This window comes from Strigops habroptila, chromosome 9 (assembly GCF_004027225.2).
Source record: "Strigops habroptila isolate Jane chromosome 9, bStrHab1.2.pri, whole genome shotgun sequence".
Taxonomy (NCBI): Eukaryota; Metazoa; Chordata; class Aves; order Psittaciformes; family Psittacidae; genus Strigops; species Strigops habroptila.
This window is the reverse complement of record NC_044285.2, coordinates 29,984,646-29,992,959: the sequence shown is the minus strand read 5'-3', so window position 1 is coordinate 29,992,959 and position 8,314 is coordinate 29,984,646.

Sequence of the window (8,314 nt, the reverse complement as noted above, 5' to 3'; positions counted from 1 at the left end):
AATCAAATGTGTGCCAAGGTAAGGCTGTGGGCAGTTCAACCCACCCTGCTGGGCTGTTCAGCTGTTACAATGAACTCCACTGTCGCTTTGATCCACTCAAACAGGATCCAGCCATGACTTAGGATTTACCTTGATCCAGAGACCTTTGCTGAAGGAAGTTTTGTTTGTGGCTATTCTGGTTTTTGAGATTTAATAGCACATAGCTTGCCATGCCATATCACAGTGTGATGGACATGTGTGATGTGCCCAGGAGACTCTCTGATCTGCTGGCAAGGAAGTTCAAGGTGTAGGAGCTTCACCTGAACACTTCGTTGCATCTCCTTGGATGCACAAAAAGGTATATTTAGCAACTAATAGAAAGAAGGATTTTTCTCACTGAGTAGAAAGATCTGAAATGAAGTAAATCTCTTCAAATGCAAAAGTAGAAGAAAAATCACCTGCAACAAATGCTGAAGTTCTTCCTATTGCACTAAGTTTGAAACAGCCTATGTTCCCTTGTGACTTCTTCCTGCATTTTTGACTACTTCTCCCTTAAAGGTATTGATGATTTACCCAACTCTCACATATTCAGTGCGGACTTTCACCCCCTCAATTACCACTGGGAAATGGCAAGAGAAGCAAATAACTCCAGTGACATCACTGGTTATTTTCCATGCCTGAAGAAGGAACGAAACACCCTCCCCCCTTTCCCGGATTCCCTGAGCACCATCTGGATGCTGCACCAGGGATTTGCTGTCGGGACAATATCTCCAAACATATTGCAACCTTGAATAAAAAAGTTATGCATTTGAATTTGCTGCATTCAGCTGAATCCTCCCCCTTGCTCAGAGATTCGGATGACAGAAGAGGCTTGGGAGTGCCGGGGCTCACAGCTGCTGTGGCAGATGGAGAGTTACCATGGGTCTTAGCAGTATAGGCTGCATACTTATGCCTTCCCAAGGAAGAAGCATAGCTTGTGACCTCAGCAAGAGCAGGCAAGGAAGGAGCCCACCACTTTTTTAAACCATACAAGCTGGAATCTGAAGTTTTCACCCCTTTCCCCACCCGAGTCCTTCCTCAATCAAAACTGCACAGGGTTGGTCCCAGCCTGAAAAGATCTTCCTGACTCAGAAGACTAAAATAAACAGCGATGTGAAAAGCTTCCCTGCATTATCACTTCTCTATTTGAACCTGGAACAAGGGCCCTGAAGAGGAACAGAGTGTAATTGCAGTGTCCACAGAAAAAGAAATACTAATGAAAACAGGCAGAGCCAGGAGAATTGGCAGAGAAGAGGCAGAGCTGAGCAAGTATTTATTACTCCAGCACTTAGTGCTCGGGCTGACAGGTGTCTTAGGAACGCAATAGCTGGGTTTTATTATTAGGTGTTTGTTCTACAGCAGTGCTCGGAGCAGGGAGGGGATGGAGATGGAGTGGCAAAGGGGGACTGCTGATGTGCAGGTCCCAAGGTGCCAGAAGATGGGGAACAGGTAAATGTGTCCCCAGTGCCAGGCTGTAATGTGATTGGTGGGTCAACTCAGCTCCACAGCCCCATGAAGGAAAGGATCGCCTGGGGCACAGTGGTCATCTGCCTTCAAACAGTGGCTGTTCCAGAAACCTCTTCTGCAAACCACCTCCTCATGAGGTGTCCCAAAGCCAGCCCTAAGGTAGCCTTTATGCATTTGAGTTGTTTGATCAGAAACCCCAGCAGCAAGGCACAGTTCCCTCTGAGGAAGGAACTCTCTTCTGTAGTTCCTTCACTCTCTAAGACGGGTAGGTCCAATGCTCCTGTTTGCAGGGCTCTTCCCAGGAGCATTGCCATGCTGGCTGCTTTAGAAGCCAACAGTGCTTTCTTCTGCAAAGCACAATTCCTCCTGACTGAACTCATCCATCAGCAGCTTGTCAGCAGGAACATGGTTTGAGACTTTGTGGTCGCCCCACTCCATGGAGAACACCCTCGCTTGGCAGATTTGTGGCTTGCTGGGATTCATTCTCCCTTACACTTTCACACGTTGGCAGGCTGCAGGGCCCTCGCAGGGGATCCCAGGCTTCACTGCCACAATCATGCATTCACTGCAACCAGAGGTCAGGGAAAGTGGCTGTGACTTTCCTACTACCCCCTCCACCTTCCCTTTTCACAATGGGTGATGTGTTAACAGCAGCCAGAGCAGCAAGAGGGGCTGCTTCCCAGCATGGGCATGCTCAACACCTTCTGCAGATCCTCAGTATCCTTCATGGGGATGAAGGTGTCCTCTTCCACCCCTAAGCAGATCACAAGCAGTGGGCTGTGGAAGGGACCAGGCAATGACACCCTGAAGCAGTGGGTGTCAACCACTCCAAGGCTCCTTCACCCCACAGCATCAGAATGCCTCCCTGAGCCCCTGGTCAGGGGAAGCAGGAGGAGCCTGCTCCAGCTCTGCTCTGACCCCAGGGCAGGGGAGACATCTCCAGTGTGTGAACCGCAGGCCTCCTTGGGTCTCATTCCTGGACAACCCTGCAGTGTTACCAGCAGAGCAAGTGTCTACCCCACGTATTGCCATGGTCCCTGCTCCAGGGGAAGGGTACCACAGGTGGGATTCAGGTCACCTCGGGGCTATGATGGATACTTTGTAGTGGAGGGGTGTAGAAGACACCACCATAGGGCACTTGATGGGACAGGGGAGTCAGCCACCCCATCCCCACAGCCCTTCTTTTGGCTAGCAGAGAGAAAACAGCACTTTGTGATTTTCTTCAGAAGGGGAGAGGTTTTGGAGCCAGCCGAGCATTCAGTGTTCTATAAACGCACTTTGGGATCTCTGATAAATAGCAATCTAGGAATTGACAGCAGTGGTGTGGGCAGAGGTGGTATTGCCGCTGTGATAGTCTAAGGACAACAGTGAGGCAAGGCTGGTAGGAAAAAGCAGTATTTTTTAATTACCCAGATAGCACAGCTGGGGAAAAGAAGCCAAGTTTTCATACCTACAAACTCTCCTTCATGGTGCCATCAACTTCAAGCTTAGGCCTGGGAAGGACTGCACTGGGCTGGCTTCATTAATAAGGCAATCAGAAAGCAAAGGCTCCTAGCTCCTGTGCAGGATGGCAAGTTGCTTGTAAGGAGAAAGGTACTTCTTGGGCTTTTGTGAAGAATGGAGAACAGGAGACAAAATAGTATTGCTGTGTTTAACCAGAGAAAGAAAGAAAAGCATGCAGTGATCTGGATTGAAAAAGAATAAATATAAAAATGCATATAACATAGACAGAAACCTTCTCCAAAGTCAATGCACAATTTTTTCAGCACATGCAGGTGTTACACTTGCTCAAGAAACCTGGGAGCAGTAAGTCTCCAGTCTGACCCCAGCTCAGCTATACATGAGCCCAGGCCTGTGCTGGAAATGACCATAACTCATGAGCCCATCTCCTGGCATTCAAGGGAAGCTGTTTAGGCTCCTCTTACAATTTCTTTTTGCTGTTGTGAATGTTTAAATATCTGTGCCAGACTGTAATCCCTAGTTTGGCTGTAAAGCTAGTCTTTGCCTTCATACTGCCTTATTACACCCAGCTTAAGTCACAAGCAGTAACAAGACAGGGTTGATAAGGAGGATTTATTACACTTGACTGACCATCTGTAGCAATTCATTGCTGAGTGACTCCCCCTCATTCCTCTGGAGAACAGCTGCTGCCTGAATACACTCATTTTCAAGTGTGAACCCTCAATCGACTAGGATCAGAGGACCTCATTCACATCGTCAATGGGAGGAGAGGATTGGATCCACCTGCCCATGATTATAAAGGGAAGCATCCCAAAGCAATTGGGTAGGAAAGCTGTGAGGTATATGGTGGTGGTGTGGTTTCCTGGGTAAGGAGCTGAGCTGTGTGGAGATCCTTACCTTGGGTAAGGATGCTCCAAGTGCTGATGCAAAGGAGCCCTGAGTGAATGTAGCGGCTGTGAGGAGCTCAAGGTGGTGAGAAGCTGCATTTTGCCCAAAACAGCAAGTCCTCTTCTTCTTTGGGTTTCCATGTGGACAGTGTAATGTAAGCCATCTTCCTGGGAGTGTGCTGGGAGTCAGCATCCCCACTGGGAACATTAGTGGCTGTCTGCTGGGATGTGCAGGCAATTGTGCCACCGCCTAGGGTGGAAATCAAGGCCAACTTGTGATGGGGCAGAGCAGGTCTGCTTCTGCAGCCCTGCAGGGGTAATGGGGGGAGGTCATCCTTTTGCTCTGTTGTTTTAAAGGGAAGTTGGATGATATTTCCATTCCTTTGTTAAGTTTAGAGTGTAATTGTTGTACTGCTTCTCGGGGCTCTCTGCAGCCTTGCTGTCTGGGGATCTCATTTGTGTGATTTTGCTGGGTCCTGGCTAATGGTGACGTCAGGTACAAACAATTCATTCTGCTGGACCGAGAGTGGGCTTTGTTGTCATGGGAACCTTTGATTCAGAGACTTGCGGCAAGGAGACAGGTAAGTGCTTGAAATTGCCATGTTTCAGCATGGTTTTGAGTGCCTTGGAAGGCTGAGGCCCATTTTCCATAAATGAAATTTCAAGTCTTGTTGAAGTACTTTGTAAACAAAATTCATTTACTGCCTGAAGAAAATGGAGTGGAATTTAGTTGAAGAAAATACTTTTAGAGGAACTGAGGTTTCATGAGGCACTCTACAAAATAATGGGAGTTAAACACAATCAGGACGTGCTAATGCTGCCTTGTTCCCCAAAACCTGGCCCTGGAGAGACGAGATCCTTTCCCTGCAAGAGAAGAAAGTCCGATGGCCCTCAGGGCTAAGCCCAGTAAGGAGACCTAGGTGCTGGGGAGGGTATGAAGAGGGACAAAAGCAGGTCTGATGGGAGCAACCTTTAATAGGTTTCAAATGCATCCTAAGTGTGCTGTGTTTTACCCAGTCTGAATGAATAAGCATCTTGGTTTCCAAAATTTGGGTCAATGAGTACTACATTAGCCAAATATTCTGGAAGCCAAGATATTCACTTAGACATCTATATGCTTAGTTGGAAATTTGATTATGAATTCTTGTGGCTTCCCTCAAAATCAAACTGGGATGATGTCAGCCCCTCTGGCTATGAGTTAGTATGAATTGGGGTTGTAGGGGAACATTTTCTGCTGGAAAGCCCTGGGCTTCTGAGGAGAGGTTCCTGGATTGGAGACACTGTGTGAAAACTGCAGAAACTGCTTAGTGCTGACTTCCTTTCAAAGTGAAAATCAGCCTGAACCCAAAGGCATGCCACGAAAGGCAACACTTGGCATCTGAATCCTGCCAACACCTTGCTTAGGGGTCTTTGATTCTGTAGCCTTGTAAATGGTCTCCAGGGACATCCAAGGATGGGTGAATGTAGCTGTTTGGTCAGACTAAAGTGTTAAAGGACAACCTGGTGCATTGCTGTTACCAGGATCTGGGTTGCAGTGTTTGTCCAAATCCTTTTCAGCATACCTTATACCCTCTGAAATGCTGTGTCTCTTCCTTTGCCTGGATTAGAGTGGCCATTTGGGGGAACTTTCTTCCAAAGCTGAAAGAATCCCTTGGGACTTCAACTCCTGCATAGAAAATGCTGTTTTCTTCAAGGCATGTGGAAAGGAAGGTGTTTCAGCTCAGTTACAGCTGGTGGTTTGGGGACAGAGGAGGATAATGAGATGAAACTCATCTGGAACTGCCTTGTGCTGGTTCAGGGTCCTGGTCCAGCTTCTGTGACTTACACCAGCCCTCCAGGGTGACAGCAGATCATCACAGCAGGTGGTGAGGAGGGAGCTCTTAGGGGGATGTAACCCCAAGGGAGGGCAGCAATTGGGTCTGTGCTTCTTGGGCTCACAAGGAACCTGTCCCTGGTATATATGGGAAGTGCTTGAAATAGAAACATTCAAGAAATAGTGAAAAAGGAGTGTTTCTGAAGGACTTCAAACCTTTTCGATGTGATTTCCTCAACCTTTCAGAGTGTCTGTTGTTTTTTGTGGTGGTGGAAAGCTATTCAGGGAATTTGACCTGAATTTTTGCATCACTTTGTATGCCTTAGAATTGCATTTATTTAAAGCAAAGAAGTCTTTTACTGAAAAAAGTGTTGCCCAACTACACGCAGGAGACAAGGCAGGTATTCCTAAAATTTACCCAACATTAGTGCAAGTGTTCGCTGGGCTCACAATCTGCAGGCACAGAAGAGCTGCTATACTGGGAGAGCCCAAATCCTTGTCTAAACACTGTCCGATTTCTGATAGTAGTCGAATGGCAGATGCTTCCTATAATCTTAGGCTCTCTTTCACTCTCATGCATCTTGCAGAGCTTCACCATGGTGCTCTCCCAGCCTCTGGCAATCTGTGGCTCAGGGACTTGCCTGTAAAAGCCACATGCTTATGTTTAGCTGTTATCCTTATGTTAAGGAGGCTGAGGGGTGACTTCATTGCTCTCTATAGCTTCCTGAGTAAGAAGCAGAGAGGGAGGTGCTGATCTCCCGGATACCCAGTGATATGATGTGTGGGAATGGTTCAAAGCTGTGCCAGAGGAGATTTAGAATGGACATTGGGAAGCCTGCCTTTACCGAGACTGTGGTCAAACTCTAGTAACTCTGTTCCAGTGAGGTGGTTGATGCTCCAAGCCTGTCAGTGGTAAAGAGTCATTTGGACAATGCCCTTAATTTGCTTTAACTTTCAGTCAGCTCTGAAGTCGGGCAATTGGACTAGATGATTGCTGTAGGTCCCTTAAAACTGAAAATATTCTATTTTAATAACTCTTGATGGGTGGTGGTTGTTCTGTGAGTTGGTCCAGTTGCTCCTTGAATTCTTATCAGCTGTGTCCACAATGCCCTGCAGAAAGAGTTTCCTGGTTTAATTGTGGTATAAAGAACCGCTTCAATTAGGTTTAGGGCTATGATTTTCCCCTTCCATTTGATGTCTCCTTGTGTGCTTGCATCAGAAGAGAAGGTGAACCCTTGATCCCTGTCTATTCTCTGCCTGCTTTACAATTATACACATGAACTTTATGCACTACATCCCATCTTAAGTATCTCAGTGCCTGCTGCTTAGTGCACTCAGCCCCATATGCCAGGATGGGCTCTGCTTGGAGCCCCTGTGGCCAGTGGAATGTGCTGCAGCACACCAAAGGATGTTTTCTAGGACAGCACTTAAATAGGTTCACATCAGCCTGGGAAACCCAGAACATGCCAGGACTCGCGTGGCATACAGGCTTGCTCCATTGCTTTCCTACTGCCTGGAAGGGCTGCAGCTCTCTAATAATCTTGCCCAGGTTGTAGTTTTCACGCTGTTTGTGTAAAGTGGCTTCCCAGCCAAAATTTCAGTAGCAGGAGCTGACTGTCACCCTCCCTCTGGGCAGTGATCACCTCTACCCTTGGGCTTACAGGCTGCAGAGTCACAACCTGTTGCACTTGAGGGCTCCCCATCTCCTGGAAGGAGTTAGAGAAGAGCAGAACCTGTTTTGCAGGAGCCAAGTGAATGAGTGTTGCACAGTGCAGCTCTTCCCTCTGTCTGCAGCATTTGAGATAAATGAGGTTCACATAAATGGGGCCAGAGAGCTATGTGGGGGCAGCAGCAGTGCATGGAGATGCTGTCTCTGAGCCTCCCTCTGCCCTGACCCCAGCTTCCCTGCTGTTCTGCTGTCCTGGTTCTGAGGAGGCACCTCTGTCCTAGTCAGCATCCCTTAGCTATTCCAACCCTCTCTTTGCCCTTGCTCTGCTCAGCAGGGGCACTTCAAGCTCCAGCTGAAGGGCTTCTGGGGCTTTGCTCCTGGCTGCTAACTGCCAGTCATTAAAGCTGTCTGTTACTGCTGGGCATGATGTAAATAAATATTTCTTGAGAGCACAGAGTTCACTTTATTAGTGATCAGGACAGATTTTCAGGGACAAAACATGGACTTAGAGCTTAATCCCTGGCTCCTGCTGTGTTGCAACCACTCTCTAAAACCTTTGTGGACATCAGGGCTGTTCTGGAGTTTCAAAGTTAAGCAGTCCTTCTCTTCCTATCCTTGTAAACACCAGAAGGACTGGAGAATCAAAGCCTCAGTTGTGAATATATTCTGTTTCTTACATGTCTCCCTGCCTTGAACCTGCTTGTGTGGCATGACTCCAGATCTTTTCAGCTTATTTCCTGTGCTCAGGGATACAGCTGGTCAGAGAACTCCAAAACAACCACAATCCTCCTGATGCTTGGATATGTTGCAAACAAAAGGAACAATGAATTTTAGCATAAATCAATATTAATTTGGGGTTTTTTTTTTTTAACTTTTCATTTATTTTCTGTCTGTGGTTCTTCAGACTAAAAAATCTTCCCATCATCCAATCAAAGACAGGAAAGGACAAGCTGGGGCTTCACTGGCTGACCTGTGGCACAGAGATCACCCTGTAGACAG